Source organism: Vulpes vulpes, chromosome 12 (assembly GCF_048418805.1).
Source record: "Vulpes vulpes isolate BD-2025 chromosome 12, VulVul3, whole genome shotgun sequence".
Taxonomy (NCBI): Eukaryota; Metazoa; Chordata; class Mammalia; order Carnivora; family Canidae; genus Vulpes; species Vulpes vulpes.
The window spans coordinates 57235293-57261943 of NC_132791.1; the positions used below are offsets into that span (position 1 = coordinate 57235293).

Here is a 26651-nt window from a genome sequence, read left to right on the forward strand (position 1 = left end):
GTTCCCACCAGCAATGCATAAGAGTTTCAGTTGTATTACATCCTCTCCAGTACTTAGGACCTTCAGATTTGGGGTTTTGTTTCTTAATTTTAGTCATTCTAATAGGTGTCTGATGGCATCGTGTTGTAGTTTTAATTTGCATTTCCTTAATGACATTGAGCATCTTTTTATGTGCTCACTTGCCATCATGTATCTATTTTTGCTGAACTATCCAAGTATTTTATCAAAACTTTAATATTTTTCATTATAGGGCTGTGAGAGATAATAGTGCTTTACCAGATACATGATTTACAAATATTTTCTGCCATTTAGTGGCATGTCTTTTCCACCTTCTAACAGCATCTTTCAAAAAACAAAAATTTCAGGTCTAATTTATCAATTTTCTTTTCTTTTATGGATTGTGCTTCTAGTGTCACATCTCAAATCACCTAACCTCGCTCAAGATTACAAACATGTTCTCCTAGAAGTTTTATACTTTCAATTTTTAAATTTAGGTCTATGATAATTTTGAGTTAATATGGGAAATACTAGTTTCCAATTTTTCACACAGACAACCACTTGCACCAATCCCACTTGTTGAAACACATACTTTTTAAAGTGAATTATAGTAAGTACCAATCACTAGTCTTTAAATTTTATCAGATACAATTTAACGAATAATAATGAGTAACAAAATGCTTTTCTTATAAAATGTCAAAATATTTATAATATGTTGATTAAATCCTTGGCAAATGTATGAAAGGATGATAAGGCATTTTAGAGGAAAGCATGGTAATGTTTGGGGGTCACATAGTTTTTCAAAATTATTTTAGGGGTTATTTTAGCAAAATTTAGCAAAATAAGAGTCTGAAGACCACTCTTTAAGTATCAACAGAATAAACAAAAGCAAAAGATTCCTGAGAAGGATTCCAATGCTGAAGGCTTGATCGCTTGGAACCAGCAAAAAGGAAAGTCAAAGAGAAAGAAGTAAAAAATGACAATATTGTTTCTAATTTGGGGGGGAGACATTTGTTTTGGTGGTATGGCCACCAACCAAGTTAAGAAATACAGGAGGAAGAGCAGACTTAAGCTCAGTGTGGGACATGTATTTGGGGTACCTGTGGTTATTTTTTTAAAAGTATTTTTTAAATTTTATTTATTTGTTCGTGAGAGACAGAGAGAGAGAGAGAGAGAGGCAGAGACACAGGCAGAGGGAGAAGCAGGCTCCATGCAGGGAGCCTGACATGGGACTCGATCCTGGGTCTCCAGGATCACAGCCTGGGCCGAAAGTGGCACCAAACCGCTGAGCCACCCGAGCTGCCCGGTACCTGTGGTTAAAGCATGGAAAGAGCCAATTATGATTTCATGGGATTTGAGTTCTTTTGTTTTGTTTGGAATTGGGTGGAGTCTCTCCTTTCTGTCTTGTCTCCTCTTTACGTATGTGTGCATACACTGAAAAGTCACTTTACATTGGATTGTTTCTTTATATACCACTTGATGTTTGACTCAGGCTGGTAGGAGAGAAGTTATGTGGTTTGACAGAAAAGCAGAGACTTGAGGAACAGGCAGGCGTGGAGTGTGAAGTGCACCTGTGCTATCACTGGCTGTGTCATCCTGGATGAGGTATTTCACTTTTCTGAATCTCACTTTCTCCCTGGGGAAAATAGTAATGATACACCTACTTAAAACCGGATATTAATTGGGACTTCTCTTAGAATTGTAACCATGGACAAAGCATGACAAGTACCTACACACATTCTATTAGAAGGAAGTAGATAGACCCAGCTTAGTTTATGCCGGGTGAGTTACTGATCAAGCAGATAGACTAGAAGGATGATAAAGTATATTTTTCAAAAGTTCTAAGATAAAATATAAGATTACCCACACAAACTCACTATCCAAACCCTGGAACTGAGAGAAGAAGGGCAGGGGAGTCTACCCAAGGCTGTGTCATGCAGAGAGAAGAGTAGTCCATGCATGAGCCTCAACCTGTGTGGATTCTCAGTGATGCCCACAGTCATTCTATCATCACCCTCGGCTGCCACCAGCCCTCCACATGGACACAGGGATATGTCCTGACATGTCCAGGGCATCTCAGCCTCCCTTTCCATGCAGGCCAAACTATGCATGCCCTCCTTGACTTACATGGCCCCGAGGAGTTGAAGGCTCTCTCTTCCTGTTCTCTTCTATGCCCTTCATCAGAGGGCCATCAAAACTTCTGGACACTCTTTCACAGCACTTGGAAGGATGAGGTTAGGCCTGTTGGAGATTCCATGAACTTTCCCTAGGTCTCAGGGCCTCACAGAGCCCATGATAGACATGGAATTGCTTCCCAGGGCTGAGCTCAGGTAATCAAGTCAGAGAGTCATTTTGCTCTGAGACCACCAAACCCACTGGAGATATTACACAGTTGATTCAAACTCTCCTTTCCTTCTCTCCTCAACAACCTCTCCCCCCAGCCAGGAGCACCTTTATCTAGCAGGGCAGAGGTGGGGTGAGGTGGGTACTTGCCATGGCTGATTATTTCAAGCTCCTAAAATACCCGAACCCAAGGCTTTGCAATTAAAAGCTCAGACTCTGCTGTTTCTGTTCTCTAGCTCCCTTCTGACAGTCCTCTCTAGCCTCGGGAACAATGTAAGGTGCTGGTCTTAGCCCAAATGGCAAGGACAGAGTGGTAGAAAGAGTGTGGGGTGGGGGGAGGCCTAGCCAATACTTCATGTCCTCCTGCTACATTTGTGTATAGGATATACACCTCCGGTGTGATCTGCAAAATCCCAGTTTTCATTAACACCTAGCTGGCCCAGGGTCTGACCACAGTTGGCAATCATCCTCCAGCGCGGCCCTGGACCTGCAGGCATCAAGCCCATCTGAGCACATTAAGGCCTGCTCAGGAGCTGCTGGGCACAGGCCACAGACCTCTGGCCTGAGGCAAGCTGCTCGGCTTCCCCTGGGAGTCTCAGACACCTAAGCCTTGCTGCACAGCAGGGGAGCAGGAACAGCAAGTGAGAGTTTGGGAGGCTGATCTCCTGTGCCCTGTCCACATCAGGGCAGAAATTCTGCCAAGATCAACAGCGTGGCTTCTGGCAAAGCCTCTGCCAGGCTCCCTCAACATTGTGGTCACCAACGGCCTGTGTTTTTTCTGAGATGTGGATTGTGAAAGTAACCTCCTGCGGTCTGGCACGCAACTGATTTCTTAGAGGAAAGAGGACAAGGAGGTGACGCCTTTCTCCAAGGACGCTGTGAGCGCGGGCTATTACTGCCTGGGAACGGAGCTACAACAGCATCAGTCAACACTCAGGGTTTCCATCCACAGGACCATGCCACAACCCAGGATATGAAATCAAATCACAGAAATGCAAGCCCCAGAAGGACCTGGAGACTGCTGAATCCAGATCTTTCATTTCAGAGAGCAGGAAGCCAAAGCAGAACACTGGGAAACATTCAGCCACGGGGAAGCCTCCCTTTCTGTTCAATCATTCCCTTTGTGTGTTTTGCCTTTTGCTGAGTTTTAAGAGACATGAAGGGCAAGATTGGCCTCACTTTAGAAAATCCATACACCACTGACCTTCGTAACTTACTGGCTTCAGATCTGTACTCGCCTAGATTGTCTCATGCAGCCAATCATGGAAAGGCGGTTCAGCCCACAAATTAGGTCAGATGCGAGTCTGAGGTCTACCTCAACCCCAGGTCAAGTGGATTTGAACCCCCCCCCCCCACATATTTATTATATATGACACATTAGGCATTTATATATTGATACATATTCACACACACACAAATTTTGTTTTGATAGGCTATAGGAGGTTCTACAAATTTAAATAGATATATTTCCTCTAACTCCACAGCCTTCCTTATTCCCCATTCTTGAGACTTATATATCTAAATTTTGAAAGTTCAGTCTTAAAGCTGTAAACTTGCCTTTGTCTTGACTGGCTTTTAAAAAGGAAGAGAAATTCTTTTTATACTTCAGGGAAACCAATAAAAAGTTAGGCTTAACACTGAATTCTGGCCAGTCCAGTGACTCACTGTAAAACCCTCAGGAAACATCCTTAAACTTTCTGAAAGTCAGTGACCTCATCTGTAAAATGGGAGTAATAATATCACTCTTAACAGATTTTTCTAAGAATTATGTAATAGCAGACAAGTACTATACTCGGCATGGTGCCTGGCTCATAGCAAACACTCAGTAAATGGTGGATATGTTGTAATATCATTACGGCCCTTGCTGTTTTATTATTGCTGCCTGAAATTTGCTATTGTGGAAGTATATCAACTCTGTAATTTGTCCATCATTTCCTCCAAAGAAATGCTGAGTACCTTTTTCAAAACTGGGAACTGGATAGGGTTTTTGGCAGATGCTGACAAAATAAATAAATTAATCAAATAAATTTGGTCAATTTTTTAGGAGGTCAGAGTGAGTGGCCTGGGATTGCATAAATTCCTCCCCTACACCAGCTACCTGGGTCACACCTTGCAGTATAAGAAGTGCAAGATCAACACTGCAGAAAGCTACAAGAGGCTCATAAAAAAATTGAGGGAAAGTCTTTAGCTTCCAGTGGGATACAATATGTGCATTTCCAACACAAATGAAACATTTTAACTTCAGTTCTTAAAGTGCTCTACTTCAGTTCACCAGCTTCCATGACCCCCTCCCCCTCCAAAATAAGGACAACATCGCCATCTAGTGTTTCCATGTCACCAACACCAAAGAGAAACTGCTCTTAACAGCTGTAAAAACTTTTCTCCCTTGTAAAGCTAACAACGTAGTTTCTATTGCAGCTTCCAGAATAAACTCTGTTTTACACAGGTTCCTTGTTTGACAATCTCTTGTTGGGAACTAGATGTAGCTCTAAATTGAGTACAAGTCTTGGCTAAAATTAGTAAAATTTCTTCTCCCAAATTTTGTACCGTGTGTATCTGTCCTCAATGTTTCATTCTCCATTTAGTCATACAGCAGTCCCCGCTTCTCCCCCAGGGACATGTTCCAAGACCCCCAGGGGATGCCTGAAACTACAGATAGTACCGAGCCCCATATATACTATCTTTTTCTCTCTACATACATGCCAATGATGAAGTTTCATCTATGAATTCGGCACAGTGAGAGACTAACAATAAATAATCATAAAGCAGAACAGTTGTAATAATATACAGTAGACCCTTGAACATGGGTTTTAGCTGCAAAGGTCCACTTATACATGGATTCTTCATATGTAAATATAGTTCAATGCTGCGAATGTATTTTCTCATCCTTAGGACCTAACGTTTTCTCTTCTCTAGCCTTCATTACTGGAAGTAACACGGTATATAATACACATAACACGAAATTCGTGCTACTCCTCTATGTTAGCAGCAAGGCTTTCAGCGACTTCATGTGCAGTTTTGGGCCACACAAAAGTTACACAAGGATTTATCCACTGTGCTGGGAGCCAGGGCTCCTAACTCCCTTGCTCTTCAAGGGACAACTGCACTGGAATAGAAGTTACGTGAGTGCGGTTGCTCTCACCTCAAAATACCTTTTTATGTTGTACTCACCCTTTTTGCGGGAGTGGCCTAGAGGCGAGGAGACCCGGTAAGTGACACAGGCGTTGCGACATAGTTGAGCTCATCACTGCTGACCTTCCTAAGGAGGATCATCTGCTTCCGATCATGCCTACTAATCCCAGGGAAAGCAAACCCGCCAATTAGGAGGAATCACTATCCTTAACACGGACCCAGTGAGTGGCAATTTGGGGGTGGATTGGTATCTCTGCCTTCCACATCGGACAGGCAGGGGGCACAGGGAGGTGGAGGATGCCTGAGAAACATCGAGAAGTCAGTCTGTGACTACTGCTCAAAATAGCGGATGTCCTTGCTTGACAGCCACACAAGACCCTGCGAGAGTGCAGTGATCTAGATCAGCATCAGTTGGTTAGCTCTGCCCCCAGCACATCTGGGTCATCACACCACATCTGTCCCCACCACACCGTAGACAGCAGTGTCATCTCCTGCTTCTAATTTTTTCCTCCGCCTCGGCCATGATTTATTACTGCATACCAGCAAATGACTAATACAGAGCTTTTCATTAACTGTAAAGTGCTTTTGGAAGCAGTTTGTATGAAAGGCATTTTGCAAAAGCAAGCACTAAGTATTGCATGAAGTTGGAGAAGAAATGCCCTTTCTACATTTGTGTACATTCTTGTCTGACCTTTTATTTTTCCATCACCTCACCCAGCACTGGGAAACATCTTTCATCTTGGAATGGCTTTCTTCCACACTTCAGAGTTGGTTCGGTCTCTGGTGAACTGTTCTGGTCCCTGGCTGTGTTCCTCAGATACTAAGATTGTAAGACTCCTGTGTCATAATTCGGGAGGTGACAGTTCATTTCGCACAGACAATAAAATGATGTAAACTGCCTTTACCTCATACCAGGAGACACAGTACACCACCTCGCAGAGAACAGGGCCACTTTTCACATCCCAGGGAGAAAGCAAAATGACGTAGAACAAGTGGGATTTCTCACATCTTTGCAAGTGTGTTTTTCTCCACCACAGGACGGGATGCCAGCCCTTAGATTCCAGCTCCTTTTGGGGGTCGTGGCCCATTTGGAACCAGGAGCAAAGTGGACCTGGCCCACGGCGGGCCCTGGCGCACTCCCCGGGGAGGCAGCTTGGTTTACTGTAGAGCAGCCCAGGGGACTTCGCGAAACCAAAGCTACTGGGAAAAGCAGGAAGGATCATGTTTGGAAAAAACACTAACACCTGATCCACAGGCTCTTTCCTTCCCTCCTCTGCTGCTCATAATCACTCACAGATGCTGAGATGTTTAGCAACAGGCAACCTCAACTTCTTTTTTTTTTTTAATTTATTTATGATAGTCACACACAGAGGGAGAGAGGCAGAGACATAGGCAGAGGGAGAAGCAGGCTCCATGCACTGGGAACCCGACGTGGGACTCGATCCCGGATCTCCAGGATCGTGCCCTGGGCCAAAGGCAGGCGCTAAACCGCAGCACTACCCAGGGATCCCGCAACCTCAACTCCTATAGTCCTCTAGGACATGAAGCCATGGGAGCTTCAGCTCAGCTGCTGTTTCTTGTTTAACTATAATTGTAAATTTAAATTAAGGGAAAGCTTTATTTCGCTCTTTTTTATTTTTATTTTTAACCTTTTGACCCCTTTTACGTATTTCTTTTTGTGCCCCCCAACCCCCTGCCTCTGGTAAGCACCAGTTTGTTCTTTGTATCTGTGAGCTTGGGCTTTTTTGTTTGTTTGTCTTCAGATTCCATATGTGAGAGAGATCATATGGTATTGGTCTCTCTCTATTCTAAGTTATTTCAGTTAGCGTAATACCCTCTAAGTCCATCCATGTTGTTACAAATGATCAGATTTTCTTCTTTTTTATGGATTAATAGTATTCCATTGTATATATGTGTGTGTATGAATATATATATAAATGAATATACTACATCTTTATTAATTCATCTGTCTATGGATACTTTAGTTGTTTCCATATCTTGGCTATTATAAATAATAGTGCATTGAATATGGGATTGCATATACCTTGTCAATTTAGTGTTTTCCTTTTCTTCAGATAAATACCAGAAGTGGAATTGCTGGATTATGTGGTATATTTCTTTTTAATTTTTTGAGGAACCTCTATAGGGCTTTCTATGGTGGCTGTGCCAGTTAACATTCCCACCAACAGTGCACAAGTATTCCCTTTTTTGGCATCCTTTCCAACACCTGTTATTTTTTATTTATTTGATAAACAACTGTGCTAACAGGTGTTGGTGAGGAATAATATTTTTAGGAAACAAAACAAAACAAAACAAATGTAACCCCATGAGTATTCTCTTTTTTGCATGTTTCCATGCAGTTTTCTGCTCTTTCTACCAGTTATATAGAGGTGTATTAAAATTTACTGCTATGGGGGCAGCCCCGGTGGCGCAGCGGTTTAGCGCCGCCTGCAGCCTGGGGCGTGATCCTAGATACCCGGGGTCAAGTCCCACATCGGGCTCCCTGCATGGTGCCTGCTTCTCCCTCTGCCTGTGTCTCTGCCTCTCTCTCTCTCTCTCTCTCTAGCTGTGTCTCTATGAATAAATAAATAAAATCTTAAAAAAATAAATAAAATTTACTGCTATGATTATGGATTTGCCTGTTTCTCCTGAGAAGTCTGTCAATTTTTACTTTATGTAATAATGTTATTAAATGCATGTAAAATTCAAATGATTATATCTCCCTTGTAAGTTGAAAATTTTTATACTTTAAGAAGAACCAACTTTATTTTTAGTAATACTTTCTGCCTGCAACTTCCTTTTGTCTGATATTGTTACAACCACACTAGTCTTCTTTTCTTCAGACTTTATCATATAAACTCATTTCTATCCTTTTTCCTTCAACTACTGTTTATCCCTATGATTTAGATAAGTCTCTTGTTAAACAACATATCGTTGTGTTCTTGTGTATCCAACAGGCATTTCCCCCCCTCTTAACTGGAGGATGCAATTCATTTGGGTTTAGCATAATTATATCTTTGGGTTTTCTATTTGTTCCTCTCATTCTAGGAAGAGTTTCTTTTTCTATTTTTGCCTTGCTGTGGATTTCTTGATTATTTTACACTTTTCCAATTTGGAAGCTATCCAAATTTTTATTTAAATTGTTTATTTAAACTCTGTCTTGCTTTTCAAAAAAGCCTACACAAGATATTACTAATTTATATGGTCAATGTTTACCAAGATTTATCCATATATTAGCTATGTACCTTTCTCTCCATTTATTCTTATACCTAAGTGTTCTTTCTGGATTCACTTTATTTCCACCCAAGTAACAACACTTGGGATTTTCTCTTATGAGGATTGGTGGTGGAGAACTCAATTTTATTTGTCTGCTAATGTCTTTATTTCAACTCATCTTTAAAATATATTTTGCTATGTATAGAATTCTAGTTTAGGTGCACCCTAATGGGTCCATAAGTTAAATGTCTGACTCTTGATTTTGGCTCAGGTCATAGTCTCAGAGCATCCATGTCAGGATCTGAGCTCAGCATGACGCCTACTTAAGATTCCCTCTCTCTCTCTCTCTCCTTCTGCTCCTCCCTTTCCCACTTACATACACTCTCTCAAATAACAAATAAATGTACATAGATATTAATATATATGTCAAATAAATAAATATATAGAATCTTAAAAAAATTCTGGATTAGCACTTACTTTTTCTTAACACATTTAATATATCATTCCATTATTTTCTGACTTATTGCTGCTGTTCAGAAGCTGGCTGTCAAGCTACAATTCCTTTCAAGATGATCAGTACTTTTTTGCAACTTTTTATTTTTATTGTTTTAAAGATTTCTTTTATTTATTTATTAAGGAGACAGAAAGCAATAGAGAGAGTGAGCACAAGCAGGATGGGAGGGGAAGGGCAAAGGGAGAGGGAGAAGCAGGCTCCCTGCTGAGCCGGGAGACCAACACAGGGCTCAATCCCAGGACCCTGGGACCATGAGCTGAACCAAAGGTAGATGCTTGACTGAGTGAGCCACCCAGGCACTCCTTTTTACTGCTTTTAAAAATCTTTTTAACTTCTTAATTTTTCCCCACCTCTCTTGAGATAGGTGACATATCTTGTTAAGTTTGAGGTGTACAGTGTAACCATTTAATGCATGTACATATTGTGAAATGATTGGAATGATAAGGTTAGTTATCTCATATAATTACCATTTTGTTGCTATTGAGATAAAAACATTTAAGATTACTCTTTTTGAGACTTTCAAGTACATAATACAGTATTGGTAAGTGTAGTCACCCTGCTGTACATTAGATCCCAAGAACTTATTCCTATTCCCTACAGAAATTTTCTAAATTGTCTTTTATTCAATAAAGTATGGAAAAGTTTTCATAATCTGTGTTTGAAAATCCCAGTTTGAGGCTTGTGGGTCTGCCCCTCTTCCATTCCTCCAAGTTCTTGTTATGGTGAGTGTATTAGGGCTTTCCAGGAAAGCAGATCAATAGTACATACAGAGATGCATATATATATCTATAAAAGATTTGACTCATACTAATTACTGTAAAATCCCACAAAGTTGCACTGTCTGTAAACTGAAGAACTAGGAAAACCTGTTGTATAATTCAGTCCAAGTTCAAAGGCTGAGGACCAACAACTTTAATATATGAAAGCAGATAAGATGGACCTCCCAGCTCCAGAAAAGAGAGCAAAAATTTGCCTTTCCTTTGCCTTTTTGCTCTATCGGTCCCTTGATGGATTGGATGACCCTTGCTCACATGGGTGAGGGCAACCTTGTTTATTCAATCTACTGATTCAAATGCTAATCTCTTCTAGAGACAGAGGAAGAAATAAAGTTTTATCTGCTATCTGGGCATCCCATAGTCCAGTCAAGTTGACATATGAAAGTAAACATCGTAGTAAAAGTTTTTATTTTCATTTTCCTTGGGAAAATCATTTATGAGAATTTAATAAGGATATGATAAAGTACATATCTTCAAAAGAATCAGTATTTCTGCTTCCTCTGACCTCAGGGCATTACTGTTCTGGAATAATGATAAATTAAACTCACAGAGGTTTGGGAACCATACCTATAATGCAAATTTGTTTTTTTTTTGTTTTGTTTTTTGTTTTTTTTTTTTTTAATTTTTATTTATTTATGATAGTCACAGAGAGAGAGAGAGAGGCAGAGACATAGGCAGAGGGAGAAGCAGGCTCCATGCACCGGGAGCCTGATGTGGGATTCGATCCCGGGTCTCCAGGATCGTGCCCTGGGCCAAAGGCAAGCGCCAAACCACTGCGCCACCCAGGGATCCCTATAATGCAAATTTGGATTGTAAATCCTTGTAGAGATGAATTTCTGGTTATAGATTTGTTTGTTGTCCTTTGCTCAAATGACTGTCATTATATTTCCCTAGAGTCAGGAGTTTGGACAGATTAACTTCCAGATCACCCTTACTTGAGACTGTGAAGCTCTGAGGTCTCAGTATTTCCTGGAAGGATCTTCTGCTAGACTCCTCCCTTGCATGCTGCTGCTTTGCCTGCTGTCCCATGTACCTTTTTGGGTTCCTGCAAACTGACACTCATTTAGGGTAGATATGAAAGATAGCTCTCAGGTGCTGTGGCTTCAGCTTTTTCAGTTCCCACCTTCACTTAGATATTATTCTAATTGTCCCTTGCTGTTCAGAACTTTGCTGCTTTTCTTTTTTTTAATAGCTTTTTATATTGCACCTTCCATTTTTACTTTTTTTTTTCCCCCATCAGGAAGGTAGATCTGAATATCTGACCCACCTTATTATTTGAAATAAGGACACATTTCAGTTTGAATCTATAGTTAAGTCACAGTACACATGAGTTTTTCTTTTTTTTAAGATTTTATGTATTTATTTGAGAGTGTGTACGAGTGGGGGGAGGGGCAAAGGGAGAGAGAATCTCAAACAGACTCTGTGCTGAGCTCAGAGCTGGTCTCACAGCGCTCCATCTCATGACCCTGACATTATGACTTGAGCTGAATGAAATCAAGAGTCAGATGCTTAAACCAACTGAGCCACCCAGGTGCCCCCATAGTACACTTCAGTTTTATAGTAGAACTTTCTTTGCCCAACAATAGATCCTAAACCCCTCACCTGTCTTTACTAGCATAGTTTTTCAGAGCCACAAACTGTGAATTCAGTGTGTCATGGTCTCTACCCTGCTCTTCCTCCTACTAGTCAAAAATTCCCTCTTTGCCAATGTTCAGTTCTAGAGCATATAATTTGCGGAACCAAGATGATGGGTGGTGAGGAGGAAGACTGGAAGGCTTTGGAACATGGTTGAGTGGTTGATATTGGAAAGGGCTCAGACTGGCAATAGAAAAAAAAAAAAAAAACGGAACCTAAGAAAGAACCAATGAAAAGATGGTCTTGGAGTCATGTTAAAAATGTGGAGGAAGGATGGTGAGTGGCTTCTCAGGGAGCTAACCTGTTCATGAAGTAGTAAGAATAAGAGATACAGAAAGATAGTTTTAGGAAGTTTTACTGTGCTTAAGAATGAAGGAGCTCTTAACAAAGATTTGAGAGCTAGCAGAAGAGATTAAGATTGGTTTTCTAATAATTTTTTAGATTTCAGGATGACACTTCTTTGAATGAGTCTCTCCATGGATACTGTGTTTTAAAAACTGCCTAACTTTATTTTGATTATACTATATGCTTCATATCTTCACTTTTTTTAAAGATTTTATTTGTTTATTCATGATAGATATAGAAAGAGGGCGGGGGCGTGCAGAGACACAGGCAGAAAGAGAAGCAGGCTCCATGCTGGGAGCCTGACGTGGGACTTGATCCCAGGGCTCCAGGATCACGCCCTGGGCCAAAGGCAGGCACTAAACCTCTGAGCCACCCAGGGATCCCCCATATCTTCACTTTTAATCAATGGCTAATGCTGTGTGAAATTTAGATGTCATGATTTATCTAATAATTCCAAAATTTGTTGAACGTTTAGGATGCTTCTAATTGTTAAGTCACTAGAGTGAATATCTTTTTTGTTATATTTATAGCATATCCCTTCTTTTGTCAAATCTTAACTTTTTCTTTTTTTTGCCATATTGCTCCAGATCTTTTGTTTTTAGGAAAATTTAGGGGCACCTGGGTAGCTCAGTGGTTGAATGTCTGCCTTTGGCTCAGGTCATGATCCTGGGGTCCTGGGATCGAGTCCCACATCAGGCTCCCCAAGAGAGCCTGCTTCTCCATCTGCCTGTGTCTCTGCCTCTCTCTGTGTCTCTCATGAATAATTAAAATTTAAAAAAAAATTAAAAACAACACAACAAAAAAAAGTTTAAAGATATGGTAGAAAGCCCTTTTTTAAAAAATTATTTATTTATTTATTGATGAAAGACAGAGAGAGAGAGAGGCAGAGACACAGGCAGAGGGAGAAGCAGGCTCCATGCAGGGAGCCCAATGTGGGACTCGATTCCGGGTCTCCAGGATCACGCCCTGAGCTGAAGGGGCACTAAACCACTGAGCTACCCAGGGATCCCCAGAAAGCCCATTTTAAATAAAATATTGCAAGCCTCCTCCAGGAAGTAACCCATAGTGTGAATTTGGTGTTCTTCCTGGACTGACTTTATGCTTCTATAGATGTATGTATAAAAAGGCAGTATGTAATATTATTTAGCATTTAAAACTTTTCCTAAATGTCATCACACTGTGTATACAACCTTTTTGTGTGCTTGTATCATGTAATTTAATTTAAATCATATTGTTGAAAGTAAGTTTGACACATGTAACTCTGATTCATTTATTTTAATTATTTATTATATTTATTACATTTCACTTATCATTTCAAGATGTTGGTAGTGAGGAGGAGGTTTTCAGGGAACCAAGTCTGTGTTATGACCAGCCCTAGAAGTCCTCATTTTTACATACAGTTTTTAACTTCTTTTGCATTAGGTCCTTCAGGAAGAAAAACCAAAAAACCAAAAATCAACAACAATAAAACAAAAAACAAAACTCCATGAGCAAAGATTATGAGATAAACACTTTTATGTGCAGGGCCACAATTTACATTGTGGTGATGCCAAGATCTTACTGGTAGATACTAACATTATCATTGCTTCCCAAAACAGCTATAAAAATAAATCAGATTCACTACGAACACATTAGCATATATGATTATCATTTGAAGATGTTTCCTAATTTAGTGGATATAAATGGTACTTCAAATTTGCTTTAATTTGTACTTTTTTGAGTTTGCAGTAGAGAGAGTTTCCTCCCCCCAGATAATTACTTGCATTTGCTTTCTTGTAAACTGGCATTTAAAAAATTTTGAGGGATCTGTATATTGGCTCAGCTTTTTGTGACCTCTCAAGGAAATGGCTACTTCAGTTGGAGTTGAATATTTTTCAATGCCAAATGCACTTTTAATCCATACTCGGGGACTTGGTGAGAGGAGGCAAGAATAACTTCTTCAAGATCAAAGAGAGGTGGATGCTTTACATGGAAAGGCACCCTACGTTGTCACTGTTGTCGACCTAAAGTCAAGACAAGCCAAGGGGGTAACACTGATTGCAGATTTATTTTAACAAAATCCATAGAGAATCAGTTTTGTACAAAGAACTGTCCCTAAGGCAATGGGGAGATAAAGAGCTTATACTCTCTCATATGTGGCAGAAGAAAGAGAAGAATTACTTAAATAAAAGACAGAAGTGTCTTTCTTTCTCTTTCTTTTTCTTTCTTTCTCTCTCTCTCTCTCTCTCTCTCTATCTCTATCTCTCTCTCTCTTCTTTTCTGGTTCCTTTCCCAGCCAGAAAGGACAGAAAAAAGTTAGAAAAAGAAAGAGAGAAGGCCACCTATCTGCTGTCAGGAAGCTGGCTGCCTCCCCAACACCAGTGAGGGAGGGAATTCCTCCTTGGTGGTAATGGGGAGTCCAAGGTTTTCCTGACCTTCAGACCCATGCTGAGTACTAGGGCTGCCCTCCCACAGAACTCCAGTTTGGGGGCCTTCCTGGAAGCTTTTTACCCATTCAGTAGGGTGTCCCTGTGACCTGACAGTGATGGTAATGCAGAAGCACTCTATCTGCCAGCTTGTGGATTGAGCATGGCTTATCTCTTCTACCTCAGGCGTCTGCCCTGAACCCTGGATTTCCTTGCTTAGTGGTAGTTCCTCTGAGTGCCAGCTTGGCTTTCAACTTGGGTTTAATGTTTTATCTATGCTTTCTCTGCCATGATCACAGATAGTTTATAGAGATGAATATACTCATGTACATATTGCTAAATAATACAAAAAGCTTCTTTATAATCCTCATGTACAACAATAATAGGATTTCTTTTTTTTTTTTTTTAATAATAGGATTTCTAATTCTCAAACAGGCATGGACTCATTAGAAAATGCAAGCTGTAATAGGGGAGAACTCTAAGGAATTCTCTAACCTCTCCCTACTACAAATTATTATGAAATAGCCTACAACCCTCCATCTCCTTTGGGCAAGACATAGGGAGACTTGTATTCCAGCTGTGAACCAAGCAAGCCCTTAACAGAAGATGTGACAACCAAAACAGAGGTACTATTATCTCTACTTACTCATTCTCCATCTCTATCTGCCATGCACATATGAATAAGAATTAAGATAAAATACATTTTTCATTTAAGTGGAGCTCACCATTCAAATTTGACTCAAGAGTAAGATGGAGAATTTTATAACCATTCTTCAAGTTAACAGACACTACTAATGCATGCAATATATTTGTCATAGCCTTACTGAAGTATGAAAACATAGTTGAAACAGTTTTTAAATAAAAAAATTATGACCTACAGCAGAGAGCAATTATAAAGAAAATTTTCAACATTCAAGCCAAGTAATGGACCGCCCTCACTGGCCTTAACTCCAATGTTTAGATAGATGCCAAGTACAGCACATACTCTTCTGAATTTCCTTTACTTCAACTTTCATTATAATTATGTTTATTACAAAAATGTAATGCCAAATTGGCCTCCATAGCTATTGGCCCTGCAATTTAAAGAGTTTGTATAGTTCCTAAGATAGTGTAAATTATTTGCCATAAATTTTCCAAACTATCTTGCGGGGGGGAGTTTCATTTTCCATACATTTTAAAATTAAGACTTTAAAAAAAAAAAAAAGGTTCTTCAGTTGGTAAGTTATAATATTTACTTAGGATGGGTACTAGAATTTCATCTCTTGAGTTTCAGCTCAGTCAGGACCAATTCTCTGAGGTCCTCCTTCTATGTCATTATTTGGGATAATGTTTCCACGCTCTGTTCTTGCTTTCCAGCAGACATATCAGGACAGTACCTCTGTCAAGCCTGCTGAGCTTCTCAGGACAACACTTCATGACTGGCGGTCAGAAGATTAGGTTCTTGTCCCAGATATGCAATTTACTGAGATTAGGCCCACGTTAACCAGTTAGCCAATATAGCTTCAGTTTCCTGCACCTGAAAATGTAGATAAAAACACCTACCTTGCACACACCCCCAAGATGAGGGGGGATCAAATAAGATCACATGAAAGCTCTTTGTATACACCATTAAATATATTTTTACATCCCAATCTTCAGGGAAGCCAGGTATAGCACAGTGTAGAGAAAAAGACTGGTTAGCATTCTTTCAGTTACAAGTGCCAAGAATACAACTCCAGCTGTTTTAAGATTAATAAAAATATACTGGCTCAATATCCAAAAATCAATTGTATTCCTATATAGTTGTAATGAACTATTTGAAAATAAAATTAAGGAAATAATTCCATTCACAATAGCATCAATAAGAATAAAAATATTTAGGAAGAGTTTTTTTGTTTTTTGTAAAGACATTATTTGAGAGAGAGAGAGAGAGAGAGAGAGAGAGAGCATGTACACGTGTGTAAATGAGTTGGGGGAGGGACAAAGGGAGAAGGAAAGAGAGAATCTCAAGCAGATTTGTCAATGAGTGCAGAGCTCTGACATGGGCTCTATCTCATGACCCTGAGATCATGACCTGAGCCAGAATCAAGAGTTGGACATTCAATCGATTGAGCCATGCTGGTGCCCAAATACTTAGGAATAAATTTAACAAAAGAAATGCAAAACTTATACTCTGCAAACTAGAATCCTAACTGATGTCTTTATGGGAAATGATGACTGATTCCAAAATTTATATGGATTGCAAGTGACCCCAAAAAACTAAAACAATCTTGAAAAATAATTCAAAAATAAGAGGATTCACACTTCCCAATTTCAAAAATTACTACAAATCAACAGTAATCAAGATACCATGGTACTGGAACAAAGACAGATTAATGGAATAAAATTGAGAGTTCACAAATAAATACATATGTTTATGGTAAACTGCTTTTCAACAAGGCTGTCAAGGCTATTCAATGGGGGAAAGGATAGAGCTGGGACAACTGGATAGTCACATGCAACAGAATAAAACTGAACTCTTAGCTTACAACATATACAAAAGTTAACTCGGATCAAATATCAAAGCTAAAACTATAAAGCTATTAGAGGAAATTACAGTGGTAAATCTGACTTCAGATTTGGCAACATATTTTCTTTTAAGTAGGTTCCATGTCCAATGTGGGGGCTGAACTCATGACCTTGAGTTCAAGAGTTTCATTCTTCAATTTGACAAGCACAAGCAACAAATGGGGTGCCTGGGTGGCTCAATTGTTGTATTCAACTCTTCTTGTTTTTTAAAAAGATTTTATTTATTTATTCATGAAAGACACAGAGAGAGGCAGAGACATAGACAGAGGGAGAGGCAGGCTCCCTGCAGGGCACCTGATATGGGACTCCATCCTCCAACCCCCAGGATCACGACCTGAGCCAAAGGCAGACACTCAATTACTGAGCCACCCAGGTACCCTGTGTTCAACCCCTGATTTTGGCTCAAGTCATGATCTCAAGATTGTGAGATTGCTCCCTGCACTGGGCTCCACATGTAGGTTCCATGCTCAGCATGGAGTTTACTTGAGACGCTTTTTCCCTTTGTCCCTCCCTCTGCTCATGTGTTCTTGTTCTCTCTAAACAAATAAATAAAATCTCTTTTTTAAAAAAAAAAAGCACAAGCAACAAAATGAAAAGAAAAAGGTAATTTGTGCCTCATTAAAATTAAAAACTTTTTTAATCAAATGACACTACCAAAAAAGTGAAAAGACATCTCATGGAATGGGGGAAAGTAGTTATAAATCATGTATGTGATAAGGGACAGTAACTAGCATACATAAACCCTCTTGTAACTCAATAATAAAAAGACAAATATCCCAATTAAAAGTGGCAGAAGTTCTGAAGCGATGTTTTTCTAAGAAAAACACTTTTTTTAAAGATTCTCCAATAAGTTTATTTAGCAAACTTTATTTTACATTTTATTGGATTATACTGTTATAAAGAGAAAAATGTATATGATTTTGAATCACTGAACCATTTATCATTTTAATATGAGTTCAGATACACTTTATTTCTAATTAACCTTCAAATTGCAGCAGCTCATGAATTTAGTATAAGTATTCCTGCCATTCCATCCCACCCTGTCACTGAGTCAAAGAGTTCATGATACATATACAAAACACACACCTAAAGAGACACAAGCCTTTGTAAAGTAAACACATATTTTTTATAATGTAAATAACTATTCCTTTTTGGAACTTTCTATATCCAGTTCATGTCTTTTCTGAAATTGGGATATTCACACTCTAATTAGACATAATGTTTATAAAGCAAAGCATTTATCTCTTTGAAAACTCAAATAATTCTTGACAGCAATATTTTTCTTACTGATCTGAAAAGAACAGAGTGTGGAAGGCCAAAGAGGAAAAGTCACTTCAAATGATCAGAACAGAAGAAGACTGAAAAATAATATGTTTAATGTAGGGAGAAAAAATTTAAGTGTAGATTCCATAGAAAATATTGATATTCAAACGAAGAGCTTTGGACCCATTGCCAAAAATAGATTTTTCTCAGTTAATGAAAACCAAGACATTGCCTTTGAAGTAAGAATGAAAGGGTTGTACAATTTAATTTCTATATAAATGACCGTTTGAATACACAAAGTATCAAATATAAACAGTAGTGTAGAAGAAAATAAATTGGCAGAAATAATTACTCAACCAGTAGCAATAATTAAGACTACCATTTAAAAGATCTTCTATGCATAAAAAATGAAAAAAATATTGTTATAGAATTTTACAGCACACAACTTAATCCTAATTCATCACCATTATACTTCTTTCTTCTTCAGTATTAGTGGGCCCACATTATCTCCTGTCAATTCATTGTGTTTATTACGTGAACCATCACAGGCAGGAAACGTCTTAGAGAACGCCAACACCTACAGCTCCTCCTTGGAGCTGGAAGATTTCACATGAAGTTGTACAGAAACAGACAATGATGGATGGATGGATGGATGGATGACCAAGATTTTTGGCCCCTAGCTAGATTCCCTTCCTGCCACCTGGTAGTTACAGGGACAGCTGCTGATACCCTGCTCTTCACTAAATGGTACGCAGGGAGGGGGCGGGTGGCAGAGGGTACACTGAGTTCTGGAGGGGGACAACAGCCACTGGGTGAGCCGTTAATGGTTTATACTATTGTTTACTCTTCTGTGATTAAAAGTGCTTCAACCCTAAAAAAAAAAAAAAAGGCCAATAAGCACATGAAATGATGCTTGACAACATTATTCATTAGAGAAAGGCAAAACAGAACCACAATGAGATATCACTTCATACCCACTAGGATGGCTAGAGTAAAAAAGTCAGATAATAACAAATGGTAAAGGAAAAATCAGAACCCTCATACACTGCTGGTGGGAATGTAAGATAGTGTAGTCACTTTGGAAAATAGTCTGGCAGTTCCTCAAACAATTAAACATAGAGTTAGTGTATGCCTCAGCAGTCCTATTCTAAGGTATATATTCAAGAGTAATGAAAACCTATGTCTACCCAAAAGCTTGTACATGTATGATTATAGCAGCATTACTGATAATGGACAAAGAAGGAGGAACAATCCAAATGCCAATCAACTTATTAGTGGGTTAACAAAATGTGGTTCATCTGTACAATGGAAGATTATTTGTCCATAGAAAGGAATGAAGTACTGATATGCAATACAACATGGATGAACCCTGAAAATATTATGCTAAGGAAAGAACTTGGACACAAAATATTATATATTATATGATCCCATTCATAAGAAATATCCAAAATAGGCAATTCTACAGAGATAGAAAGAGGATTCATGGTTGCTTCACCATTAGCATTGGTACCTAGGGTCCATTCTAGTTCCCTAGGACTATGAGGGCTAAGGGCTTCACATCTGTGTCTCCCTCTGTCTTCCCCAGTGATCTGGACTGCCATGCCAAGAGAGGTTTGCTGACTTGTCTTTGGCCACAGGAAACCTCTGCCCAACTCAAGCCTGGCATGCAGCTTCCCTGTCTTGTGCCCTTGCACTGTAGGCTAGTTGCCACTTGCCCTTACTGTGCCCCTTTTCCTTGATGAGAGTTCATAATTTCCTTCTCTTCTTCTCTCATGTTGATGGAGCTGACCCATTCCTGGCTTTGGGGTTGATCACATGCCTCTAGACTGGCTAGTCAAAGTGATTGGTACAAAACCAACATGGTCCCAGATAGACCAATGGTAGACAGCCAGCCACAGGTATTGCTGGGCCTTTTGGGAGACAAGTGTGTTTTTTGTCTGAATTTGCTAAAGTGATTGTTATGGACTGACCGTCTGTGTCTCCCTCCAAATTTGTATGTTGAAGCCCTAGCTCCTAATATGAACTTAGGTATCACCCGATGCCCTCATTTGAAAAAAAACATTTTCCATGAAAGGAGCCCTCCCCATAGCTCATTTGAAAAAAAAAATTAAAAACTAGTCTATAAAGGCAGATATAAGGCAACTTGATATGAGGATCAAAGTGGATTTCGCATCGGGGTGCCTGGCTGGGTCAATCAGTGGAGCATACAACTCTTGATTTTTGGGGTTGTGAATCTGAGTCCCACATTGGGTGTAGATATTAAGAAATGAAATCTTTAAAAATATAGATTTCACAGAACTAGATGGGGAAGAAAATCCATTTGCTGTCATAATCTCCCTCAGCCTCACTTTATGTATTATCAGTAATGATGATTATGATGATTATTATGATTATGATTATGATGATTATGTATTAATTGGTTGTAAGAATCTTTTCACACTGTAAAAGTGTCTCAAATCATCACAATATATACTTTAAATATCTTGTAATTTTAGTTGTCAATTATATCTCAATAAAGCTGAAATTAAGAAAATAATCTCATAGAACTGTTTTCAAGTTTCAATATGAAAATGCAGCACCATTTATCAATGCAGAGATCAGAAGTGACACACACCACAGTCACATAAATCAGGTGAGTCATACCGATGTGAGAGGTTCCTGGACCTGAAACAAGGAACTTTCTCTGGAGTTTGACATCTCAAGAGAGAGGGAATTAAGTAGCAAACTCTCACCTCCTGTAGGAGTTCTCATTAGTGCAAAGCTCTGGAGTCCATCACGTTACAGTATGAACCGTGGCTACATCAGTTTTAGACCCTGGGCCACTGGGAACCTCAATTTTGCCTTCTGTAAAATGAGACTAGTCCTAGCCAAGCTGGAATATTCTAAAGTTCAATAATAATGTAAAATACCTGGCACCTAGTGTATTCAATTCATCTAGGTCTTACCCCTTCCCTTTCCCTCATTTTCATGGCAAGAATAGCCCTGGGGCTTCCGGCAACAATTCTACCCCAAATTATTTCCCCGGTAGCGGTTTGGTTAAGTCGAAATTGGACGTCCCTAAATTCCTCTGCCGGGGTCCATGCCACCCTGAGAAAAGCTAGACACTTTTTCTAATATTAGGGATGCAAAAATGTGCTAAAAGGAGAAGAAGCGGGATTCCCTGGGTGGCGCAGCGGTTTAGCGCCTGCCTTTGGCCCAGGGCGCGATCCTGGAGACCCGGGATCGAATCCCACGTCGGGCTCCCGGTGCATGGAGCCTGCTTCTCCCTCTGCCTGTGTCTCTGCCTCTCTCTCTCTGTGACTACCATAAATAAATAAAAATAAATCTTTAAAAAAAAAAAATAAAAGGAGAAGAAGCTCTTCTTCTCCTCGGTCAGTTCACGAGGGCAGGACCCGGGTCTTGCATCCTGAAAAGCCGAACAGAAGGCTCTGTTCAAGTCCCAGAAGTTGCTGTGCCCCCGGAGCCACAAGGGGGAGCCCCGCCTCGCGGGCCCCGCAGCCTGCGGATCTCCCCGGCGGCCCGCGCCCCCATAATACAACTCAAGTCAGAATCAGGAAGAAAGTCTGTTTTTAAAAGTAGAAAATATTTTCAGGCCACATTCTTCTCTTCAAAACACCCGCCCTCCCCAGTAGATAAAAGGGTGAATGAAGCTTGAGAAAAATGTCAAACCAGACAGAAGGGAATGAACGAGGCCGGGACTACAGGTGCAGCGGCCGCCAGAGGCCGCAGGAAAGGAGGCGGAGGGGCGGGGCCGAGTCGGTCCTGCGGCTCCTCCCTCGGGTCTGGCCGCCGTGCGCAGGGATCCCCGCTCTCCGCTGCGCACCCCAGAGGTGGCCGAACCCGAGTCACCTGTCCCGGAAAAGGACCGCGCAGGAGACTCGAGGTTTCACGTTACACGAGGAGAGAGAGGGGTTGTCTCCATTCGCGGCCTTCCGGGCGCAGAGCTTTCTCAAAACAGCGGACACCTGCGAGGCCGAAATGCTCACTCAGCCTCAAAGAACAAAAACCACCCAGGAGCGTTTAAAGGGCATTTACGATAACAGCCGGTGCCCGAACTTGGCGGAGCAGGTGACTAATCCCTTAAGCAAACACTTAGACACCTAGCTAAACCCCGGCTCCCTTTCCTCCGGGCTCGCCACGGTGTTCCTGCACCAGCCCTCCCCACCCCCCTGCCTCCGCCCACCCCCCTTCCTCCTCCCCCCCATTCTCTCTCTCCCCACCCCCTTTCTCCCCCTCCCCCCTTCTCCCTCTCCCCACCCCCCTTCTCGCTCTCCCCACTTCCTTCCTCCTCCTCCTCTCCCAACCCTTCCTTCCTCCTCCTGCCCCCTTCCTCCCTCCCTCTCCCCACCCCCTTCCTCCTCCTCACCCCCTTCCTCCCTCTCCCCACCCCCTTCCTCCCTCTCCCCACCCCCTTCCTCCTCCTCACCCCCTTCCTCCCTCTCCCCACCCCCTTCCTCCTCCTCACCCCCTTCCTCTCTCTCCTCACCCCCTTCCTCCTCCTCACCCCCCTTCCTCCCTTTCCCCACCCCCTCTTCCGTCTCCTCCTCCCCCCTCCTCCCCCCTCCTTCCCCCTCCCCTTCTTCCTCCTCCCCACCCCCCTTTCTTCGCCGCCGCTCTGAGGCTCAAGCCCCATGGGAGGGGCCCTTGAAAGACGACTTCAGGGAGGGCACCTGCCCCCCTCCTCTGCCCACCAGCTGCTCTCCCCGCTCCCTCCCCAGCTTCTGTCACCCTGATCCCTCCCCCGCTCAGTTCTTCTCCCCACTTCTGGTTCCACCCGCTCTCCCTATCCCTCCACCCCCACTCCACAGCCTCCACCTCCCCTCGACCACTTTCCACCTCCTTGCTGCCGACCACTGGCTCCCTTGCAGAATCTCTTTTTCTTCCAGCGCCCAGGCTCTTCCACCAGGTCTAGGCCAATCACCCCCGAGGCTGCGCAGCAAGTCTCAAGGTTCTGCTCACCTCCCCCAGGCTCAGCCTCTGAAATACTACGTGGCCTGGCCCATCTGGGCTTCAGTGTTAGGACCCCCTTAAGGGCTGGGTTCTTGGGCATGTGCTTTCTTCACCAGGTGATGGTTTCCAGGCTTCCTGGTCTCATGTCACCTGGAAGCACACTGTACCTAATTTTTCTCTGAGGTGGAAGTAAGGGTCCTTGGCAAGGACATCGCTTAAAATCTGGAAGCCTGTTCTGTTATGTAAAAAGGGGGATAATAATAGAAACTAGCTTATTGGAGATTTGGGGATTAAGTGAGATGACACATGGAAAATTTGCCAACTATTACTGTGAGGTCCTTCATGATAGGCACCCATACCCATTGGTTTCTTTGCATTCAGCTCAAACTTGGTAGACAGAAAAGGTATTGATGTGTAATTTTAAGTTCAGTAATAGCCAATAGTGGTGACCTTTTATTCCAGCAAATGTTTTTCTAGAGCATTTCCAAAAAAAAAAAAAAAACCTGCTTCACTTTTCTTGGATTTTGGCTTGCTTCGCAATTAGTTATTTACTACCACAGATGGCTGTGAATTCCTCTAGGACAGGGGCCATGTCCTATTCCTTTTTATGACCCTGGAACGGTACTTGGGATGGAGTAATTCAAATATTTGTAATATTAATTATTTGTCTTTAGAGGTCACTTATAGTCAGAAATGGTCCAATAGTCTAGGAGAGGAGATACAAAAGGGAGTATGAGAGGACCCCATCATACTGCCAGTGACTAGGCCCATTGCCCCACCATTCTGTGTGCATTTTCTTAACCAGAACGAGCGAGGAGGTGATCCATTAATACATTTTGGACAAGTGATTGACATACCTAGTAGAAAATCAGACCCTGTTTTTAAGCAAGTTGATTCTATTCATTTGCCCCATAAATATTTACTGACAACCTAGGAAGTGCCAGGCATTAGCTAAGTATTAGGGAGAAAACCACAAATAAGTATTCACTGAATCAATAACTACTTATTAAATGATTCTTTCTTCAAAAATAAATGACCCTTTCTTCAGATAATGATATCCTAATGATTAGCATGAAGGAAACACATTAACAAACAGAAACAGTAGTGATTTTAAGTTTGGCCTCAAGAACTCAAGCACACATGAAACATTTTACAGCAGGCAAATCATATTAGTGTGTGGTTGCTAAAACTGGAGAGCCCTAATCTATGTCACCAGTTCAGGAAGCTGCATTCACAAAAGGCTCCATGCCTTAATTTCATGTATCCACTTCCCTGTCATCATCAGGCTTCCCCTTTAAATAATTGATTTTTTTCATTGCTTCATTCATTTGAAGATCCTGTATTGAAACCCACTACCCTCAACTAAGATAAGGTACTGGAGATTTGAAAGTATTAAGGAAATTACTCAATCTAATTGGGAAATCGAATAACAATGGGACAGCCTCAGAGAACAAGTAGGAGGGCTATAGAAGGAATCTGACAATGGGTAAAGCAGGAAACCAAGCAGGTTTGGGAAAAGGTGTGGGTAGGGGATGAGATATTCAAATAGGAATTAAACATAAAATACTGGGATCTGGAAGTTGTGACAATTAGCTATTGAACCAACGAAATAAGGTACCAATAAAATCATTGGGACCAGAACCTTCTTTGGAGACAGTACTTAAATTATGTTCATTTCCTTCCATGGTTACTGTTTGAGCTTTCTACTTCTTACTGTGTTGATTTCAATAATCCTTCATTAAATTTCAATCCCTATGCATTGAATTTTGAATTTTTTTAGCGATTAAGTAGAGCATGCTTGTATAATTTCAAAATCTGTATATTTCATATATTCCTTTCCTTTTTTTTACATTTTTTTCTCATTTCTTGATTGGATTTCTGTTTCCTACAAGAGACACATTATTTGAATGCATTCCTCACTTCCATTAATTTTCTCAGTTGTTATGGCTGAAGAAACAAATGCGGAGATGCAATGTTCTGTGTTTTAATTCCCCCCTCCCATTAGAAATAACCTATATCACAGGGAATTTTTTTTCATAATGCTATAAAAGTACACCATAAGGTATTGACCTATGGAGATACTCATTCATTTCCAAAAGATACCACTATCTTGCACACAGCAAGGAAGGAAGTGTAGATAAAGGAAAAGTCATGTTCATACCTCCAACAGGCTTAAGTAATTCCAAACGTCAAAGTAACTCTTCTATTTGTAAAACCATGGCACAAAATTAGCTCCTTGGCAGAAAGCTGCGCACCGAGAGCTCAGGTTGCGCAGAGAGCTGACATGTTCTGTTGGATGAACCTGTACTAGAATAACTGAGAAACAAGAGCTAACTCTTGGACTCTGGGGCTCAAAGTCAACAGCCCCAAGATCAAGGGTTGCATGCTCTACTAACTGAGCCAGCCAGGTGCTCTTGAACTTTTAAAAAGTGACCTGGAAGTAAGTCATCAGTATAGCTCCATGAAAGGGATATGATTTTCTGTTTACTACAGGAGGCCATGTTTCTTCAGAGAAGTTCAGGAGGATAAAAGTACTGGAAGGCGCCCCTGGGAGAGGAAATGAAAATACTTTCCAGAGGCTGACCCAGTTTCCTATTCTGACTCCACTGCTCACCGTGATCACAGCTCCTCTAAGCCTCGCTCCTCAACTCTACCATGAGGATAATCATAGTTCCCACTCCAGAGGGGTGTGGTGAGAGTTAACTAAGGTAAAACATGCAAATAGGTAGCAAATGGGAGTCCTCTTTTCTCCCCCATTTTTCCTGAATTAGGAATAAGACAATACTCAACTCATCAAGGCACCGTGAGTGACTCCATCTTCTCCCTCAACACACAGGATAACCTGTCACTCAATCCCATTGATTTTTTTCCTCCCAAACATCTCAGATTACTGACTCTCTCCCATTTTAGTCTGGGGACTAGTATCTTCCCAAAGAGAAATTAATCCTGTACCATGCTTCTTAGATTTGTCGGACTTGGTATTCAAGGATAATAAGGTGGGGCTGTGGAGAATTTAATGCAACATAATAGAGAAAGTTAACCAGACTGATTTCAATTATTTTAGAAAAAGTATACTGTGCCTGTTTTGGTGAGGGAAGACTCTGCTGTTGCATTTCTAAATGGTTATTGCATTTCTAGATGGTGTAGGAAAAGCAGACACTTCTGTGACCTAGAGCCTACTAGCTGAGGTTTCTGCATTTTCCTGAGGGCCATGAAGACTCATTGTCAAGGAAAGGGAAGAGAAAAAAGAGCTGGTTCTCATTCTAGGGCTGGGGAGATCCTGCTTCGTGGTGTGAGTGGGAGTTCCAGAGAGATACAACCCTAAGGAGAAAAGACAAAACAGGTGCCAGAAATGGAGTTACCATGGACAAGGGGGTTAGGAATGCTCTGCCAAGTGCCCTCTGAACACACACTTTGAGTTGGGCATGGCTGTGTGACTACTGGGTTGGATACAAAGTGAGGAGAGAAGAGATACTAAGCATTTAGCTGTAGAGTGTTGGGAACCTAGTGAGGGTATTAGCATACTAG

General features: G+C 41.1%; 1 long non-coding RNA gene across 1 annotated transcript; it reads left to right on the forward strand.

Moving 5' to 3' along the window:
• The first annotated feature begins 21937 nt into the window (after positions 1 to 21937).
• Positions 21938 to 26168, forward strand: LOC140594587 (uncharacterized). The gene is made up of 2 exons (XR_011995587.1): positions 21938 to 22241; positions 25617 to 26168. It is a non-coding gene; the product is annotated as an uncharacterized lncRNA (long non-coding RNA).
• Positions 26169 to 26651: the final 483 nt, after the last annotated feature.